General features: G+C 55.3%; 1 pseudogene across 1 annotated transcript; it reads left to right on the top strand.

Annotated features, from left to right (window-relative positions):
- The first annotated feature begins 1,836 nt into the window (after nucleotides 1–1,836).
- Nucleotides 1,837–19,964, top strand: LOC309849538 (sushi domain-containing protein 4-like; annotated as a pseudogene). Its single transcript has 5 exons — nucleotides 1,837–1,981; nucleotides 7,447–7,643; nucleotides 13,042–13,215; nucleotides 16,549–16,795; nucleotides 19,935–19,964. The product of its transcript is annotated as a sushi domain-containing protein 4-like (transcript).
- The last annotated feature ends 769 nt before the right edge of the window (nucleotides 19,965–20,733 follow it).

The following is a 20,733-nucleotide window of genomic DNA, read 5'->3' as shown; positions in this document are numbered from 1 at the left end:
TCAGAATAACTTCTCTGTTGCATCATGTGTGGGCCAGAAACTATATTTGCTGGAGAGGCTTTTCTAAGAGAGGTGTTGGCGAATGGACCAGGCTCCCTCAGGAAGTATTCCATGAGGCGGAATGACCGCTTATTAGAAATGTCAGGGGACTCCAGCCTAGATCCCGTGTTTGGACAGAAAAACGTGTGTGTTCCTTTTGATCCTGATGGTGTCTGTACAAATGGGTTGCGCATTGGTTGAAGAACAGAGTTCAGTAGAATATACATACATGTAGACCTCTTACTACGGTAAAAACGTGCATGGTCAACTATTTCTCAGCTTTGCTGATTGGATGGCTTACTGAGGGGGAAAAAAATGGGAGTAAATATTCAAACGGCAGAGGTCAGTTATAGGACCTCCGAAATGTGGAATGGTGCCCAACTCAGATTCCAGAACCCCCAAAGTGAGACCGTATTAGCAGGAATTAACTTGTGCCAAAGTGTCAAACCTACGGTGTGCAAAGCGGCCATCTCAATTTGATAAAGCCTAAACAAAGAAATAAATCCAAACCCGATAGAATCGGGATGATTTGCTGTTGGTATCAGGAAAATGGTTTTCAGGGCGCAAACTGCAGCGGCAAAACGGGGAGCCCCGGAAGTGAATTGCCGCCTGCCTGCACCACCTCCTTAGTTCACCCTTCAACTAGAGGGAGACCAGCCTCGGGCGGAACGGTGGGCGGAGGAGAAAGGGGTCGGGGGAGTGGGCCACCCCTATGCGGGTGCCGGGTTGTGCTCCAAGAACCACGTGGAGGCTCAGGCTACCCCCTGAGGACTGGGAGCCAACACCCGAACCCCTCGGGTTGAGGCCCCACCCCTCCAGAGGCCTCCCTTTCCCGGGTACCCAGGCTTCTTCAGCTGCAAAGATCACACCCCCACCCCGCACAGGCCCCCCGCGGGACACCCGCGCAAGCGGCGCAGACGCTGGGAGGGGCCAGGGCAGTTCCAAGGCACAGGCCTCGGATCGGAGTACCCGCGGATCCTGAAGGGCAAACGCTGGGATGCCCTGGGATGGGGAGGGTCTCAGCCGCTTCGGTCGCCACTCGGGCCCCAAAGGGACGCGCGGAACCTTCGCGGGGACCGAGGGCTGACATGTCGAGGGCCCGCCGCGTGGGTTGGAGGCCGCCTGGCCGCGGGGCAGGCAGGTGCAGGCGCGCGGGATTCTGATTGGTCCCGGTGCCGCGGGAGTCGGAGGGGGGGCGCGGGCGGGGGTCTGGCGCTGCTGATGCTTCCCTCTGGTTAGCACGGTGGCGGCGCAGAGGTCGCGCACAGATGCGGATCAGAGCCCCGCAGGGAGGCGGCAGAGGCGGGAAGGAAGCTGCCAGAGAAGCCCGGTAGTTAAGCGCGGGAGCCCGCGGGCCAGGGAGGGTCCGCCGCGCCGGGAACCCCCGCGACCTCGGGGCACGACCGAGAGCCCGGAGGTGGGGTAGATCGCGCGGGGACCCGCTGCCACGCCACGAGGTGCCCGAGAGTGAAAACGCATAGGCCCCGGCAAAAGTGCGGGTCCAGCAGGAGACGCGGGGATGCTTCGGACTTAGTGGCCAAGGTTCCAGCGAAATCCCGGCCTGGCCGCCCCTCCCCCGCAGTCCACCCGCGCGGCGCCTCGGGGCGCTGCCGCGGGTTGCGCGCGGCGGGTAGGGGGGTGGGTGGTGATGCCAGTGGGGGCCGGGAGGGGGGTTCCCGCAGGGAGGGGGATGGAGGAGGGGAGGCCCCGCTGCCCCGCGGCCCCGCGGCTCAGGCACCGCCGCGTCCGCTCCTGATTGCAGGCGCCTGTGAGCCGGGTGCGGTGCCTGGACGAAAGATGCATCATGGAATGAACCGGAGCCCGGGAGACGGATTTCTGGAGAAGCAGCAGCAGCAGCAGCCGCTGCCCCCTCGCAGGCTGCTGGCCGTGGTCCTGTAGATACAGCTGGCTCTGTGCTTCGGCCCCGCACAGCTTACGGGCGGTGAGTGACCTCAGGGTCCACGGCGCGGGTGTGGGCGCCAACAGGAGACCACCCTCCGCCGGGACCCCCGTCGTTTCTCCGATGCCTGCGCGCGGCGCGCCCAGGGTGCATGCCCAGCCCCATGGTGCCTGGAGCTGCCCAGCGGCCCGCAGCCAGGCTCCTCCGAATGGGGCAAAATGGGCGGGCCCATTACCCTCACTTGGGCCGCGGGCGAGCCAGAGAGAGGGAGAGGGCACTTCTGAGCTGAGCGCGTGTTTGTGGGCCTGTGCATGGTGTCGGAACCCTCAGTGGACAGGGACCAGGTGTCAGCTGTCAGATAGAAGCCGGGGCAGGTTGCCCCCCCCCCCACCCATCCTCCTTGTGAGTGTGAAATGTCTGAGGAACAGGCTAGTCTGGCAGAGGGATGGGTCTGTCGGGAAGTTCACTTTCTCTTACCTCTGGAGCTGCTGAGATCCTGCACTGCTGTGCGGGTGTATGGGGGCCGGGCTGGGGCACAGAGGGTCCCGTCAGGGGTGCTTCTGGGGGATGGCTTTGTATCTCCATGTCTGATTTACAGTGGAATGCAGTCGAGTGCATCCGTGGGAAGTGGGAGCTGGCTGAAAGAAAATGGGGAGCCTTGGTCCCCATCCGTGGCTGACCCTCTGTGTTTTGGGATCTGGGGGAGGGAGCTCTGTCTGCCTTGGTGGAGGAGAGGGAGGGAGGGAGTCCTGGCTGCATTTGGGAGCTGATTGCTGTCCCTTCCGGATTTCTGAGAGAGCTTGCTCATGTGCCCCTGTGAAAGGGCAGACTCCTATGTTTCCCAGCTGAACTACTGTTCATATATAAATAAGTGATAATTGGTGGAAAAGCAGGTATTGATTGCTATGGATAAACCATTTCCCATTTAAAATATTGCTGTTCAGAGAGTGAAGGGGAACAAGGAGAGACATGAGTGGAAAACTAGTAAAGGGCGGTAGGGAGGGACCGCAGAGGAATCCAGGTCTCAGGCATTGTGCGGAAAGATCTGGACATCTGGAGCATGGGGGAGCTTTTGGGGCGTGCACGTCTCAGGATTCGTGAGCGGATACTTGCTTCATCCTAGGGACCCATTTTGGCTTTCTCTGGTTTTCTAACAGGGGGTGACTTTTGGGTGCTCTTAGTTCTATAGACATGTGTCTGAGGTAGGTGTCCTTTTCACAGAGGACATGGTCAAATGGGAGGTCAGGGCAGCCACTGTGCTGTCTGAGGGGATCTGGTTGGCCCCTCTGTGCTGCTCCAGAGTTAGCTCTGCTTCTGGGGTGTGTGGGAGCATGGGCAGGAGGGCACAAATGGGGCTGGGCCTCCTCCTTCCTTCATCGCTTCCTCCCGGTTCTAGCCTCGACCCCTCCAGCCAGGTCCATGCCATCCTTCCATCTCCTCCATCCATTTCTTCCGCATAGGTGACGGATCGTTGGCCTTAGGCTTCCCTTCTTGACCACTTTCCTCAGGCTGGAACCTGGACATGCCAGGGATCCGGCTACAGCTATATGCACGAAGACGTTATCTTAGGGGGAGGGTAGAGCAACGATGCAGAAGGTATCGGGGCTCCTGAGTGACTGTGGAGCAGAGATGCTGAGAGAGAAGAGTAACCAGTCCAAGTGACTGTGTACTGGATCGCTTCATTACACTGACTTAGCCTGGACTTCACCTCCATCCATCCTCCACCCATTCCCCAATTTATGATTTATATTTATTATATATCTATCATATTACATATTTATTATTCTGCCCAGCACTTAACAGCTCCAGACAGACCCAGTGCTTTCCTTTGTTGGCTTCTTGTGTCTTCCTTCACCGGAACGTAAGTTCTCAAAGGGCACAGAAGTTTTGTGTTCTGTGATCACTTTCTCATCCTTTTCACAGCTGGTGCTCAACTAACACATCCTGAGGGAAATACTGCTGGCCACTGAAAGTGAAATCATAATTTTTCCCCCCAAAAGAGATTCACTACGTTTTGCAAAATGTCTCATAGTGGGCAGGGAGAGGCTGGGGGATGGAAGGGAAAAGTGAGGGAAAATAGCACAGGGACCGCAGAGTTGAAGTTGGGCCAATGCACTGTGGTCAGTCAGTGACATGGGCACAAAGCCACTCCCCTCATGCTGGGGAGACAGGCCTCAGGAGAAACCAAACGTGCTGACACCTTGATCTTGAGTGGCTGGCCTCCAAAACTGAGAAGATAGACCAGTCTTGGTCATGACCCCGCAAGGGCTACGTGGTTAGGGCTGTTTTAGCAGACCAACACAAAAGGTCCTATAGAAAACTCACAGCTGGGGTGTTGCGGTGGCCACCCTCATGTTGGTTTTTCTTATGTTGCATGAACGGAAGCAAATTATTCAGAATAACTTCTCTGTTGCATCATGTGTGGGTCAGAAACTATATTTGCTGGAGAGGCTTTTCTAAGAGAGGTGTTGGCGAATGTACCAGGCTCCCTCAGGAAGTATTCCATGAGGCGGAATGACCGCTTATTAGAAATGTCAGGGGACTCCAGCCTAGGTCCCGTGTTTGGACAGAAAAACGTGTGTGTTCCTTTTGATCCTGATGGTGTCTGTACAAATGGGTTGCGCATTGGTTGAAGAACAGAGTTCAGTAGAATATACTTACATGTAGACCTCTTACTACGGTAAAAACGTGCATGGTCAACTATTTCTCAGCTTTGCTGATTTGATGGCTTACTGAGGGGGAAAAAAATGGGAGTAAATATTCAAACGGCAGAGGTCAGTTATAGGACCTCCGAAATGTGGAATGGTGCCCAACTCAGATTCCAGAACCCCCAAAGTGAGACCGTATTAGCAGGAATTAACTTGTGCCAAAGTGTCAAACCTACGGTGTGCAAAGTGGCCATCTCAATTTGATAAAGCCTAAACAAAGAAATAAATCCAAACCCGATAGAATCGGGATGATTTGCTGTTGGTATCAGGAAAATGGTTTTCAGGGCGCAAACTGCAGCGGCAAAACGGGGAGCCCCGGAAGTGAATTGCCGCCTGCCTGCACCACCTCCTTAGTTCACCCTTCAACTAGAGGGAGACCAGCCTCGGGCGGAACGGTGGGCGGAGGAGAAAGGGGTCGGGGGAGTGGGCCACCCCTATGCGGGTGCGGGGTTCTGCTCCAAGTACCACGTGGAGGCTCAGGCTACCCCCTGAGGACTGGGAGCCAACACCCGAACCCCTCGGGTTGAGGCCCCACCCCTCCAGAGGCCTCCCTTTCCCGGGTACCCAGGCTTCTTCAGCTGCAAGGATCGCACCCCCACCCCGCACAGGCCCCCCGCGGGACACCCGCGCAAGCGGCGCAGACGCTGGGAGAGGCCAGGGCAGTTCCAAGGCACAGGCCTCGGATCGGAGTACCCGCGGATCCTGAGGGCAAACGCTGGGATGCCCTGGGATGGGGAGGGTATCAGCCGCTTCGGTCGCCACTCGGGCCCCAAAGGGACGCGCGGAACCTTCGCGGGGACCGAGGGCTGACATGTCGCGGGCCCGCCGCGTGGGTTGGAGGCCGCCTGGCCGCGGGGCAGGCAGGTGCAGGCGCGCGGGATTCTGATTGGTCCCGGTGCCGCGGGAGCCGGAGGCGGGGCGCGGGCGGGGGTCTGGCGCTGCAGAGGCTTCCCTCTGGCTAGCGCAGTGGCGGCGCAGAGGTCGCGCACCGTTGCGGGTCAGAGCTGCGCAGGGAGGCGGCAGAAGCGGGAAGGAAGCTGCCAGAGAAGCCCCGTAGGTAAGCGCGGGAGCCCGCGGGCCAGGGAGGGTCCGCCGCGCCGGGAACCCCCGCGACCTCGGGGCACGACCGAGAGCCCGGAGGTGGGGTAGGTCGCGCGGGGACCCGCTGCCACGCCGCGAGGTGGCCGAGAGTGAAAACGCATAGGCCCCGGCAAAAGTGCGGGTCCAGCAGGAGACGCGGGGATGCTTCGGACTTAGTGGCCAAGGTTCCGGCGCAATCCCGGCCAGGCCGCCCCTCTCCCGCCGTCCACCCGCGCGGCGCCTCGGGGCGCTGCCGCGGGTTGCGCGCGGCGGGTAGGGGGGTGGGTGGTGATGCCAGTGGGGGCCGGGAGGGGGGTTCCCGCAGGGAGGGGGATGGAGGAGGGGAGGCCCCGCTGCCCCGCGGCCCCGCGGCTCAGGCACCGCCGCGTCCGCTCCTGATTGCAGGCGCCTGTGAGCCGGGTGCGGTGCCTGGACGAAAGATGCATCATGGAATGAACCGGAGCCCGGGAGACGGATTTCTGGAGAAGCAGCAGCAGCCGCTGCCCCCTCGCAGGCTGCTGGCCGTGGTCCTGTAGATCCAGCTGGCTCTGTGCTTCGGCCCCGCACAACTTACGGGCGGTGAGTGACCTCAGGGTCCACGGCGCGGGGGTCGGCGCCAACAGGAGACCACCCTCCGCCGGGACCCCCGTCGTTTCTCCGATGCCTGCGCGCGGCGCGCCCAGGGTGCATGCACAGCCCCATGGTGCCTGGAGCTGCCCAGCGGCCCGCAGCCAGGCTCCTCCGAATGGGGCAAAATGAGCGGGCCCATTACCCTCACTTGGGCCGCGGGCGAGCCAGAGAGAGGGAGAGGGCACTTCTGAGCTGAGCGCGTGTTTGTGGGCCTGTGCATGGTGTCGGAACCCTCAGTGGACAGGGACCAGGTGTCAGCTGTCAGATAGAAGCCGGCGCAGGTTGCCCCCCCCACCCACCCATCCTCCTTGTGAGTGTGAAATGTCTGAGGAACAGGCTAGTCTGGCAGAGGGACGGGTCTGTTGGGAAGTTCACTTTCTCTTACCTCTGGAGGTGCTGAGTTCCTGCACTGCTGTGCGGGTGTATGGGGGCCGGGCTGGGGCACAGAGGGTCCCGTCAGGGGTGCTTCTGGGGGATGGCTTTGTATCTCCATGTCTGATTTACAGGGGAATGCAGTCGAGTGCATCCGTGGGAAGTGGGAGCTGGCTGAAAGAAAATGGGGAGCCTTGGTCCCCATCCGTGGCTGACCCTCTGTGTTTTGGGATCTGGGGGAGGGAGCTCTGTCTGCCTTGGTGGAGGAGAGGGAGGGAGGGAGTCCTGGCTGCATTTGGGAGCTGATTGCTGTCCCTTCCGGTTTTCTCAGAGAGCTTGCTCATGTGCCCCTGTGAAAGGGCAGACTCCTATGTTTCCCAGCTAAACTACTGTTCATATATAAATAAGTGATAATTGGTGGAAAAGCAGGTATTGATTGCTATGGATAAACCATTTCCCATTTAAAATATTGCTGTTTAGAGAGTGAAGGGGAACAAGGAGAGACATGAGTGGAAAACTAGTAAAGGGGGATGGGGAGGGACAGCAGAGGGATCCAGGTCTCAGGCATTGTGCGGAAAGATCTGGACATCTGGAGCATGGGGGAGCTTTTGGGGCGTGCACGTCTCAGGATTAGTGAGTGGATCCTTGCTTCATCCTAGGGACCCAGCCTCGGAAGCACATATTTAGAGGCTCCTTTTCTTCTCTTTGTCAATGTAGGGTTCGATGACCTTCCGGTGTCCCTGAGAATGGCTTCAGGACACCCGGTGGAGGGCTTTTCCTTGAAAGGTCTGTCACCCAGTTTCACTGCCAAGACGGGTTCACGCTCCAGGGCCCTACAAAGAGGCTGTGTGTGAGACATCTCAATGAAACCCTCGGCTGGATCCCCAGTGATAAGCCCTTCTGTGCACAAGAAAGTAAAGTGCCCCCCTCGTCCGTGGAGGCTGCTCGTGGGGCTGTGGGGACCAGCCGCGCCAGCCCAGGGGCCCACCCCACATGCTGGCGGGAGAGCATTGTGGCCAGGCCGGGCGCAAAGGAGGCTCGGTGTCACAAGTCACCGTGTCCCTCCTCAACCTCAATGACGACCCAGGTCCTGGTTTCTGTCGAGGCAGGAGAGCAGCTCAGGTCACACCAGGGGTGCTCACTGCTGCGTCCCTAGCCAGCCGCGCACTCCCAGCCCCGGCGCCTGAGAAAGCAGACTTGCCCGTGGAGGCAGGAACGTGTGGTACTCGGGAGATCCACTCAGTCACTGTCGCGTCTGTTCCAGGCGGGTTTTGATAGGGAGACAGGGCGGCACAGTGGGCATTTGTTTCCAGCAGTTACCCTATGGTCTCTCGTCATGGCGCGGTATCTGCCTACCTCTGGCAAGCGTGGCGGTGTCTGCTCTGTGTGCTTCATGCTGCGTGGGTGTGTGTGAGTTTAGAACACTGCTCAGAGGTTACCTGGCGGCGGGCAGGGGGCTGACTGTCTCCGCGGCAGGTTGGGCTGACGCAAGGGAGGCAGTGCCGGTGCGGGCAAGGGCTCCGTCTCTCCCCACCACCCCTGTGTGGATGGAGCTTTCCTGACCTTGACAGCTCACTGTTTTTCGGAATTAGCATAGACCGTGTTTATGGAAGTCTTCGAAGCACCGAACTCGACTGTCACTGAGCATAGGCAAAGGCTTCCCCAAGCTGAGAGCATGCATGGTCTCTGCTTTTATTTTTGAGGTCTTTTTCTAAAAGAGTCAAAATTAAAACAAAGAAGTAAAGTGAACTCAATCACACAGAGAAGGACAGGTGTGTGTGTGACAGGTGGAATCTCAACAACAAAACAAATGAACAAGTAAGAGAAGCGTTGGAACGAACATGGGAGTGGTGGCTGAGCAGGGCTGAGAGAGCTCCAGCTTTGAGGTGGGTCGCAGGAAGGAACATGCGCCCGGGAGTACTGTCTGTGGTACTGTGACCACGGTGTGTGGGGACAGACGGGGACACCCCTGGCGGCACTGTCGGAAGTTCTGAAATATGGAATCACCGTGGTTATGCCTAATAGCAAGAGGGCATGGTTGGTCAAGTATCCTTCAATTAACAATGGTCAGCGTCACCATTCAGAACGGGTGCTATGGGCCTCGGGTGGATGCTGTGTAGGGAAGGTGGCTCCCTGTGTTGCAGGTAGGAGTCTGTGTCCCTTGATACAGATGCTTCTCTATATTTATTGAGACAGGCATGTGGTTTTTCCTCTTTAACTTTGCAGCCTTGCAGGTTACACAAGCTTTCTCTTGAAAAATCAAAACAAATTTTGAAAAGGATTTTAGAAATAAATGAATATTTTCTGCTATGTGCAGCCCATGCAGGCTGTGGTTTCCATAAGGTTTCAGTTAATGAAAAGTTTATTTGGTTTTGTAGATCAACTTCCGTGATAAATCCTTTGGCCCAAGATACTCAGCATTTAAAACCCAGACAGGCTCAGGAACATATCAGCAATAGTAAAACACGCAGGCTCCGCGAATATTGCCTGGAGACAAAGGCTTTCTATTGTTTTATCATCCTGGGAAACAGCTTATCTAAAAGACAACCTCTTGCCAGTCCTGTCCTAACTACCTAATGAAGTATGCCCCAACTTAGAAGGCCTTCATTTCCCCTTGCTCACTGTGTCTCAGACACATGGACCCTCGTGTGTGTGTGTGTGTGTGTGTGTGTGTGTGTGTGTGTGTGTTTAAAAGATTTTATTTATTATTTATATGTCAGAGAGAGAGCGTGCAGGAGCAGAGGGAGAATTAGACACTGTACTGAGCCAGGAGACCGATGCGGGACTTGATCCCAGGACCCTGGGACTGAGCCAGCCAGGTGTCCCCCTCCTGTGTGTGTTTTTTTTTTTTAAAGATTTTTTATTTATTTATTTGACAGAGAGAAATCACAAGTAGATGGAGAGGCAGGCAGAGAGAGAGAGAAGGAAGCAGGCTCCCCGCTGAGCAGAGCCCGATGCGGGAATCCATCCTAGGACCCTGAGATCATGACCTGAGCCGAAGGCAGCGGCTTAACCCACTGAGCCACCCAGGCGTCCCCTCCTCCTGTGTGTTTTTAAGGACACTCGTGTTTTCCTGGCTTTTGCACTTACTCTCCCTCTGCCTAAAGCTGTCTTCTCCCAGATCTGCTCGATAAGGCCACCTTGCCATGTGGCCCTGCATCATAAACATTATCTCCTCAGGGTGCCTGTCCCATGCACCCGGATTCCAGGGGCCCCTGGTAGGTCCCTGTGACCTCAGCACCTGTTCCTCCTCATGCGAGCGGCAATCACTGCATGTTAGTCTCTACCTCGCAGATTTACTAACTTGTTAGCGGCCTTCTCCATGCAGCGAGGGTAGGATTCCTAACTCTCCGTGCCCAGCACTTGCAGCTGGGTGCTCAGCGAGTCACCAGTGGACAGATGGATGGTTGGATGGATGAATACCGGGTGTTATAAATGCAGGGGTAAACAAAACCCAACACCATCCTTTACAGCGAGGCTTCCAGCACCTTTCCTGTGTGGATATGAATGCTCCAGGGTCGATTACGTAGTTATGTTCCTGGAAACACTTTTTAGGGAGAATGGGTGTCAGAGTTGGCACTTGAAGGAATCAGGTTCATGTTCACATATAACTGGCATTTAAAAAGGCCAGTAAATATTGGTCGTGGTATGTATTCTTAGAACTTTGCCTTTTCTGCTCCTTAGGACTCTGCTCTATGCTAACTAATGTCATTGAATAATTTGTTCTTAGGTATAACTGTGTAATATCACCTTAATATCCCCTCTTTGACTTGTTTCTATTAAATCCCCTATTACACGAGCAGGACTCAGATGCAGCGATGCAGTGGTCTGGGGAGAAAGGATGTCTCAAAGTGGAAGCTTTGCACCCTCTCAGTTGTATCCCCGAAGTGCCCGTTTGTGTCTGTCTGTGTCGGGTTTGATCGCATCCCCACTCCTGCCAGAGTCAGATACCGATGGAGCTTTATCTGTCATCCTTGGTAACGGCATTTTTGGAGCGGCTTTTAAACATTCTTCCGGCTGACGGGATGCACTCATACTGTAGGAAATTTCTCTTATTTCTGTTTGAAACTTCAGAACTGATGAAGATTATATGTATTTGTTTTGGGGCACTAAAGATCCTGGCTTCTCTGTTTCCATAGACATGAAGTGCATAGTCACGTCCGGCTAAGGATGGCCTGGCTGGGCCAGGCTCGTCTTCCTATCTCCCCTCCTCTGGTGGGGGGCTCAGGCGCCAGACGCCAAGGGTAGGTTCATAGCTCAGCTTTGGGGGGCCGACTTCTGTGAAGCTACTGCTGGTCTGTTTTGTTCTGTCCTTTATCTGGGCCACAGCCCTCCTGGCCTCCTGGCCATAGCTCCGGTGCCTGCTCCCAGCTCCCTGGTCAGTGCGAGTCTCTGTTCCATAGCAGCCAGTCCCCATGGTGACTCCATCATGAGCAGAACTTGGGAGGCCGTAGTGCCCTGGGATCCTTGGGCCATGTGCCCCGTGGTGGCCCCCAGCTCCTGGCTGTGGACAGAGGCATCTGGTCAGGAGTTCAGGGCACTCTGTGTGAGTGACTGCTGCTTCTGCACAGCCAGTGACCACACACTCACGGGCCGCAGTGTCCCTTCTGTCCACTGGCTTTACTCACTGACGCTGGCTGCCTGCTAAGGACCTGGGTCAGCTCCCGGAGAAGTCGGAAGCCAGTCAGGGGAACGGTGGCTTTGTCGCGTAAATCAGCACCAGGGGTTAGTTGGCAGCTGGGGTTTTACAGAGGGGCGCCTGGATAAAGGTGTTTTTATTTGCTCTGAGTAATGCCTGCGTTAGCACTACTGAGAAACGTGATTTCCCGTTTCCATTAAGAAGGCAGCAGTGGTGCCAAGTTGTCACTTGCCTTGTGACTCCAGTCAGGATCATTCTGGCATTGACTTTGGGGGAATTTGTCTATTCTGGTAGAAAAATTTTTGGTTAAACGTGAGAGGTTGGAAACCCCTTTCCACAGTTTGAAGCTCAAAAATGAGAGGTCGAACTAGAACCACAACAGTTTTCCATCAAGGACGCTTCCTGCTGAAATTTGCAGACAGAGGTTTGATGGGGTTGTCCCGGGGCTCCATGGCCGCACTTCCTTGACATTTCTTTGCCAGCCACGTGTGGAGTCCCGGAGTGCCAAGGGCATGTGGGAGAATGCAGGGGTGCAGTCCCTGCTCTCCAGCTAATCTGGAGATGAAGGCAGATGCCACACCCAAGCTTTGACTTTGAATGACCCCGGGAAGAGGTCATCCTGTTTTCTAGAGTCTGTTGTCAGATTCTTCATTGGTCCCTGTAAACCCAGCCCCAACCCTACATCAAAACTCCTGGGATGTGCTTTTTAAACCCACCTGTGTTCCCGGCCATGGGCTGCTTGGGTCCCTTCCCTCCGCAGCCTCAGGACTCCTGGGCTCAGGCCTCAGAGCCAACAGTTCATGGTCAAGTCTCCCACCATTCCAACCATATGGCTGATTCAGAAGGCTTTCGGGAGTGGCTGAGAAACCCAGTCTTACAGCATTGAGATACTCTTGGAGAAAGTTTCTGTGATTGTCGAAATGCTGTTCTTGGATTTTGCTTCATTTTTAAAACTTGCGAAGCTTGGAGCGCAACCCCTCTGTACGCCTCCGGGGATGGCTGCACAAGGTTATGTGGGGACACACGCGGAATTGGGAGGAGACCGTGTTCGAAGTGGAGGGTTATAATTTATCCACTGTATTTTATCTCTCAATCACGTTCTGTGTGGACTTCCTGTTCCTGCGCCCCTGATGCTGGGCTACAGACCCTTTCCGAGTCTGTATTCTGCTCCCACCTGCTTCCAGGAAGCAGGTCACCTACCTGTGGGGGGCTGTGTGGTGTTGGTGGTTGCATGTGCTTCCATGTTATTACCCGCGTGGAGCAGATCCGGTAGAAGGGAGGTGCCGGCCGGTGTGGCCCCAGCTTGTCCCCCACTGTTCTGCAAGGCCTTTTTTTTCTTCTGCCCCAAGGCAGAGGCGGTAGGCTGGGTGGGACCACTTAGCAGGTCATTGTGAGCCCCCAGCTCTGTCCTTCCTCTCTTAGTTCCAAAATAGCCTGAGGCTCCACTGCGAGGTGTGAAGGGTTCCAGGCTGGAGGTGAAGCTCCTTTCATGGCTGGATTGGGACATCTTGTCCTCAGTCCCCTCCAGACCAGGGGCTAGCAGTCCCTGTGCGAGGGCCTTTTATCACAGGGAGGCCTGAAGCCAGGTCCGAAATGAAGAGCTTTGTGCCAAGCTGGGAAGCACAACAGGCTGAAATTTAAAAAAATAACGTGTCCATTTTACACCTTTGCAGATTGCCGTATCCCTCAAATCGACGATGCTGAGATTCATAACAGGACATACAGACACGGAGACAAGCTGATCGTCACCTGTCACGAGGGATTCAAGATCCGCTACCCTGATCTGTACAACATGGTTTCTCTGTGCCGTGATGACGGGACATGGGACAACCTGCCGCTCTGTCAAGGTAGGGGCGCGGGCTGGGAACACGTGCGCGTCTCTCCACTGGGACGTGGAGGGAAGCAGGGCCCACCGGCTCTGGCCTTGGCATCCGCACACCCTCCCTGCGGTCCCCACCAGCCCCTCGTGCCCACCGTGAGAGCCCAGACCAGAAGAGCCCTTGTTCTTGAGCATGTTGACTTCTCCTTCACACCGAGAACCAAAAGTCTTTTAAGAAATAGGCATTTTGTCACCAGGCTGTGAGCACGATGATGAACTATGGCATTTTTAATGAAAACAGCAGAACGTTTATACTTATTTCAGTGGTGGTGAGGGTAGATTAAAGACGCATCTTTACAGAGGCTATTTTTTTTTAACGTTATCCATTTTTATAATGCATGAGGAGCAGAAAAATAATCAAATTCAGATTTTATCCAAACTACCCAGTAAATAAGAATCCTCTTGCCTTTTTAACATTTGCCTGGGCCAACACGGAGGACCCTGTTTGTGAAAATAAGTCCTTCCGTGCACATTAATTCTGATTTTATTTTCTTGACATGTAACTTGAAAGCCAGTGCATAATTCATTTTTAGGGGAGGAGGCTTTTTTGTACCGGAGCCTTGGCGTGTCCCGGTCGAGACGAATGCTAGCGCTGGGCTCTAGGTCATGGCTGGCAGGCTCTGATATTACTCTGCGTGCCCCGGGGTCGGAAATGAATTATTTCCTTCTGTGAGGGCTTAAGAGTCCTACATGGCCCTTTGCAGAAACAGAGGATCTGGATCGGGAGGACCAAGGGCGGCCAGGCCACCCCTTTGTGAGCTTCTCTGCTCAAACTCCCTGTGCCACGTAGCCTGCACAGATGACATTTCCAGGGATATATGTGCTCTGGGGGCACTTCTCGGGAGGCTGTGGAGAGTTGTCACCGTGATCTGAGGTTGGGCTGAATATTCACGTGAACATTACCAACGACTGGTCCCTTTCCTTCCCGGGGCCAAGAACGCTCCCTCGGATGCCAGCCCCCTCTGCCTTCATGAATCCTGCATCCCCCACTGTCCCCTGTTCTCCTGCCCTTTCTAGAGATTTCTCCCTCTTAGGTCTTGCAAATTCCGTGCACCTATTTACGAGTTCTTTTGGTCCCTATTATTTCTTAAGAAATGCCCGAGGGTGGCATCCTCATCATGGGCTCAGGTGTGGCCTCCTGCTCTGCTCTGTCCACCACCCTGCGCTTGCATCTCAGAGCGTCGCCCAGAGCCGGCTGGCTGCTCTCGGAAGGTGCCCTTCCCCGGATAGCACCGTCACCCACACCACCCTCCCTCAGGGCATGTCCCCTGCTCTGTGCCCTGAACTCATCTCCATGCAGAGGCAGGTAGGGGCCTGGCTGCCCAAGCAGTGACTGCCCAACATGGCATGGGCGTGAGGGGTCTGGCGGCATTAGATGGCCTGACACCTCGGAGCGCCACGGGGAGCATGACTGGCCCTTAGCATGACGTCTCGTCCTGTGGCTTTTCTTTGCACTTCCAGATCCGGGGGAGAGAGCCTGACAAGCTGGCTCGCCATTGCCTGGAAGTGTAAATAGAGGTTGCACCAAGCTATTGTGTCAAAGCCTGGTGTCTGCTGCCATGCTTGGGATGGGCTGTCCCCAGCCAAGGAGCATGTCTCTCTTTCCCTGGTTTACTACTGCAGTTACAACCCCTTCTGGCTTCTTTTGGGGCAGGCAAGCAGGCGGGCATGTTCCAAGGCCATGTTTTCCTTGGGAACTTTGTGTTTTGGAGAGCAGTGTCCAGACGCACCTGCTGTTCACTGTGGGTCTGTCCGTTTTATATTCAGGGGACTCCAGCTTCTCTGTGGGAGTGGCCAGGAATGACACTCCTTCTTGGGAGGAGCCGCAGGCACTGTCCCTTGTGCCAGCTCATTTGAACAGCACTTAGGGACTCTGATACGGTCAGTTGTTCATGTTGACGTGCTTGTCTTACTTTTCTCAGTCACGGATTCTGTTTATTCCTGAGTCCCAATCTCCCCCTCCTCCCCGACACTTCACTTTTCCTGTGAGCACAGTTCATGTTCAGCTCAACGGGTAAATCCTTCCAGGCCGTGTAGAAAGGATGTGGCCACGTGTCTCAGATGTGGCCTGGGTGGTAGTAGGCCCGTGGATCTCTGTGGCACGGGACACTGTCGGCCCCAAAGGGAGCATTTCCCTAAGTTCTGCATGCCAGGGCTGCCCTGGCCTCTCTGGTCTCACGCCGAAACATCGATCCCACGTACCAGCTCACTGACCAGGGCAGTCGGCGGAGCATGAAGCCGTTCGAGGCTCAGAATGTCAAAGCAAGCCAGCTCGGGAGCAGAGCTCAGACACCTGCTGCCATGGGCATGCTGTGATCCGTGCTCGGCGACTGGGAGGGAGAGTCGGGATTTCCATTATACGTTATTTACTTCACACACAATTAGTTCTCCGCGGGAAGAGCCCCAGCTCTGCAGAGTCATTATTTCCTCTAGTGAGACCACTGACCCCGACAGGAAATGCCAGGATCGCAGCGGGGGCCACACAGAACGGGATTCTGTGCCCCTGGGAATGTTCCCCAGGCACAGGTTTCAACACGGAAAAGCAGCTTCCGTTTGGCAGAAGCAGAAGTGTGGGAACACAGACAGCATGGAGAATTCTGGGGGTGCTGTGGGGGCTTGCGACACCCAGCCCCATGCCTGCCGTGCATGTCCTTGGGCTCTGCGCAGACCCTGACCAGGAGCTCCTTGGGAGGGGGCCGAGAGGGGTGTATTCTGAGACACCCTTTTTCTGGGTAGTTCTCAAGGCTGAGAACCATGTCAAGTGCACCTAAAATGCAAATTGATCTTCACGTAGCATCACACGGGGTCCGCAGGCCCCTGCCTCACAGTCCAAGCAGGGGAAGGGTGTTTTTGCTGCCACCTCCTCAGACCCCCCCAGGTGTCCCCATTGTTGAAACAGTTGGGGTGTATGTTTGCTGCACAGCACCTCAGTGCTTCTCACCCCCAGGAGCATGTTAGCATCACCTGGGGAGATTTAAAAAATTTGGGGTGCCCTGGCTGTGCATAGACCTAGGACTCGCAGCCAGGATTGTGTTGCTTAAAGGTTCCCGGATGATTCTGAGGTGTGTCTGGGGCTCCCTGATCCCAGCTGTACCCCCCTCAATTCCTCCCTCTTCCCCTGGGCCTCTCTGTGTGGTTTGCAAGCATAACGCCAAATTCTGCGACATGAATCGAACAGGAAAGTGGTTACGGGCGTCTGGCTGAAGAGCCCTTGGAGGCGGGCAGGGGGCCAGGGTTTTGCGGGTCTCGTTGGTGCAGAGGGGACCAAGTGCGACCGTCCCTCCTCTTTTCCTCGCCACAGGCTGCCTGAGACCTCTTGCCTCTTCCAATGGCTACGCGAACATCTCCGAGTTGCAGACCTCCTTCCCCGTGGGGATGTCATGTCCTACCACTGCTGCGCTGGGTACAAGTTGGAGGGGGCCAAGCACCTCGAGTGCCTACACAGCCTCATCTGGTCGACCAGCCCACGCCGGTTCCTTGCTCTGGAAAGTAATGTGTCCACTCTTCAGGAGGGTGACTCACAGTTACAGCGGGTGCTCCTGCAGGAGGTAATGAGCTGGGAATCCTGGTCAGCGCAACTCCCCTTCCTTTGAGTGCACACGGCCCTGAGCTGGGCCATGAGGCTGGTCATCCCCCAAGAGGCAGGACCTACAGCTAGTTGTAAATCGGGCTTCCCCCGTCTGAGGCTGAAGGGCAGGAAAGAGAGGCGCTTCAGGCATCAGAGGTTAAACCGTAAAATATTGCCAAGTTAAGTGAAATGTCCTAAAAAATTAATTTTCTCTGCACGAAATGAAAACAGACTGTATTATGGCGTCATTCATTTTCTCCTTGCTTTATTGTGTTGTCCGTGCTTCTCCCTGTTCCTGTGCATTTTATGGCTTGGCTTGAGCCGTGGCTGGCACACGCTGGGAAGCCTGGAGCTGAGGGCTCCTTTCTTCCTGTTCTCCTCGAATGTGTGTCATTACCCTGAGCAGTGGTTCGCAGTAGTGAGGGGACAGGGCATCCAGGGACAGCAGCAGGTCGGGGTCTGAGGGGTTTCCTGCTAGCGAAGGTGGGCATACTGGTTCAGCTCTCAGTTTCATGCGGGTCTTGAAATTATGACTGAAGCACACACACTGATTTGCGTGTGGGCCTCTGAGCACAGCGTGCAGGACGGGTCTACGAGGGGGAAGAGGAAAACAAAAGCAGGCTCCAGTTAGGAGGCCCCTGGAGCTTTTCCTGGAAACAAGACACGACCACATGACGTTCTTTCAAGGGTGTGCATGCAGCAGGGAAGACGCCGCTGGACCATGGGTTGTGTGGAGTGCTGACAGCCAAAAGAGGCCAGGGGGGCGTCCTAAAGCAGTGCTGGGGGAAGGGCAAGTGGGGGCCCCTGGGACAGCAGCAGGCATGCCCTCGTGAGTCCGGCCCCCACCCGTCCCAGGTCCCTGGGGTTGGGCCTCCAGTGCATGTGTCAGGTAAGACACGGTATGCCTGGTAAAAGCTGAATTTCAGATAAATGACAAATCATTTCTTAATTTGAGCGTACTCTCAATATTGCATGGGACTTAACTCATTTGTTAAATTCTCAATTCAAATATAACTGAGCACCCAGTACTTTCACCTGTTAACTCTGGGGACCCTCACCTGCAGGGATGCGGTGTCCCCCATGTCCAGAAGTGCAGGCAGGTAGAGGTGAGCCTGGGCCATAAGGAAAGGGGCTCCTCTGGGCCTGGGGGTGTCTCGTTGCTCAGAAAGCCAGAACTAGATTGGGTGGACGGTGTCATGATTACGATTCTATCAGTCCAAGATGCCTGTTTCAAGATTTTGACAAGTTTTGTTGAAATGTTTTTCAATCGGTTACCTTCCGATAAGCTTCATTTTGAAGCTTTGAGAGCTGTTTCTGTGGAGTCTGGAGGATCTGCAGGGAGCAAATGAAACAGACCCTAGTGTTAGTAGCTGGTAGCTAAGGTTGGAACACAGAACTGGAGTGTAGCCTCGTCCTCCACCAGCAAGGGCTATGGCCAGAGTGACCGCTGCCACAAAGGCCACAGTGGCCTTTCCTCTGAGGTTTTGGTGTGCGAGTGTGCGCATGCATGGCTGCGTGCATGTGTGTGTGCGTACACATGCACATGTACACATGTATGTACACCATGTGTATGTGTTTAATAATCCTCGCATGTCTGCTCTCCCTGTAAAGTATCTGGTGGAAGCACTCGTGGGATCTTGAACTGCTAACTGGGCAAAGATGCCAAAACTGTGATTCAGAACCAAGAGGCACAGCGCCGACTGAAGGATTTTTGTGTTTCGAGACTTGATAGAAACGGGGCCAGGTTGAACGATGGTTCGGGGTACCAGGCAAGGATTCATGGAAGATTATCCAGATGCATCAGATGTTGCTGTTTCCTCAGCCTTACTGGAATCATATGCGGTCTTTGAAAGGAGGAGTCATGCTGTCACGGGGCACCCGTTGTCATCCCCAGGGACTCTGCCCCTTGCCCTCTGTCATCTGGTTCCCCCTTCAGTTTCCCATCTTTCTTAGCACACAGTCTGATTTTTCTTGATGTCCCAGGGAAATCCACTGCATGGTGCTGGGAAGCATGGAGCCTTCAGGGGCTTTTAAATGTAGGGGTGATCTGCCCCCTGAGCGCCTGGGTCTGGTTGGCTGTGCCAGGAAAGTGGTTCCCTCCCATTTTGGGGCTCCCCGGGACCCACCAGTGCGTCGGCTGTGGTCCCCACCCCAAGCCTTCTCCACACCCACCAACAGCCAGGAGATGGGGTCCCCAAGTGGGTCGGGAGGCAGCGTGCAATGTTGAGCAAGAGCGTGGACTGACGTCTGACTGTTTGGGCTCACATCGTAGGTTCCCACACGATGGCTTTGCCGTGGGGTGCATCACTTAGCTCTGTCAGCCCTGTTCCCTCACCTGTCACATGGGGCAGATGGTCATCGCTCCTCCTGACACCATGAGAATCCAGCATGGACATCACACATTTAGGGAGGCTTGTGGCACATGCTGGGTGTTCCCTCCAGGGCCACTGTTATCGTTCTTCTTGGAATTCTGTGCAGATGCACATTAAGTAAATAAGTGAGAACCTGGGCGTGGCCATGTGAGCCCAGTACCCACACTTCTGTGCACACTCGGGATCGTCCAGGGTGTTCTGGTGCTCGCGTGGAAGGTGAATCCCACGTGTCAGGAGGAGGTGCTCAGCAGCACCAGTGATGCCATTGGTTCTGAGAGCTTAGCATGTGGCCAGAGGGTTGATGTGGCAAGCCACTTAGCGCCTTGTGAGGCAGGCGCTGGTTTTGACGCACTTCACAGATGGGCCAGCCTGGGCTTGTAAAGTTCCAGAAACTCAGCAAGTGACATAGCTGGGAAACGGGTGCACTGGGACCTCGACATGGGTCCCTGTCCTGTCAGAGCTCGCGCGTGTTATCGTCAGGGTACGTCACCTAACTAGCTTGTTCTGATCACTTTGCAGCCTCGTGGGCAAGCAGTGTGATGTTTTTATAACCTTTTCTTGCAGAGTCAAACAATTTGGAAGCACTAACACGTAGGAAGGGGTTCATCTTTCTAGACTGGCTGCTGACCCTGTGGAGCTCTCCACCTCAGGGGATGTGTGGCAGACAAGAGCCGCTCACTGCCCCCCTGGCACCCCATGTCCCCATCATGGTGCAGAGCCTGGCCAGGCTTGTGTCTCCTCTCGCAGGCCCGGATGGACACCTCAAGGGTGACATGACGTGTCCGGACGCTCCATCTCTTTGGCTATGGCGGCTCTTTCTGCCATGTGGGGCCTCCTGTCCTCCATGGGCCGCGGGGCATCTTCTGAGATCAGGCCTCTCTGGCACTGGCATCAGGCAGCCCCACACACATGTCAGCAAGCCCAGAACGGATGCCTCGCTTTGTGACGGAGTTTATACTTTGGAAGGAAAAGCTCTGGCGGCTTCTTCAAAGGTACGGGTTGTGTTTTCTGATGTCTGTGCGCTTGTACTGAGAGTAGACGCCTCTGGAGCCTGTGTTCCCTGCAGCTGAGCTGGGGGCAGTGGATAAAGCAACAGAAATCATGAGGTCTTGAACCAGGTTGTTGGTCTATCCTTCAAAAATAGATGTGTGCGTATAAATGTACTTGGCCAGAGCCCCATGCGTCCCCGTGTGCCAGCCTGGCTCACTGCGGCCTCGGGAGTTGTCATCCCTGTGCAACGTCCATTCTGCCTTCATCCCTTTCTGTCTCTTTCTCACACACACACACACACACACACACACACACACACACACACACACACACATACACTATGGAGTATTATGCCTCCATCAGAAAGAATGAATACCCAACTTTTTATCAACATGGATGGGACTGGAGGAGATTATGCTGAATAAATTAGTCAAGCAGAGAGAGTCAGTTATCATGGATTCACTTACTTGTGGAGCATAAGGAATAACAGAGAGTACATTGGGAGAAGGGGAGGAGAATGGATTTGGGGGAAATTGGAGAGGGAGGCAAACCATGA

Source organism: Mustela nivalis (assembly GCF_964662115.1).
Source record: "Mustela nivalis genome assembly, chromosome: 16".
NCBI lineage: Eukaryota > Metazoa > Chordata > Mammalia > Carnivora > Mustelidae > Mustela > Mustela nivalis.
The sequence above is the reverse complement of the archived record's forward strand: the minus strand, read 5'-3'. Positions and strand labels throughout refer to the sequence as shown.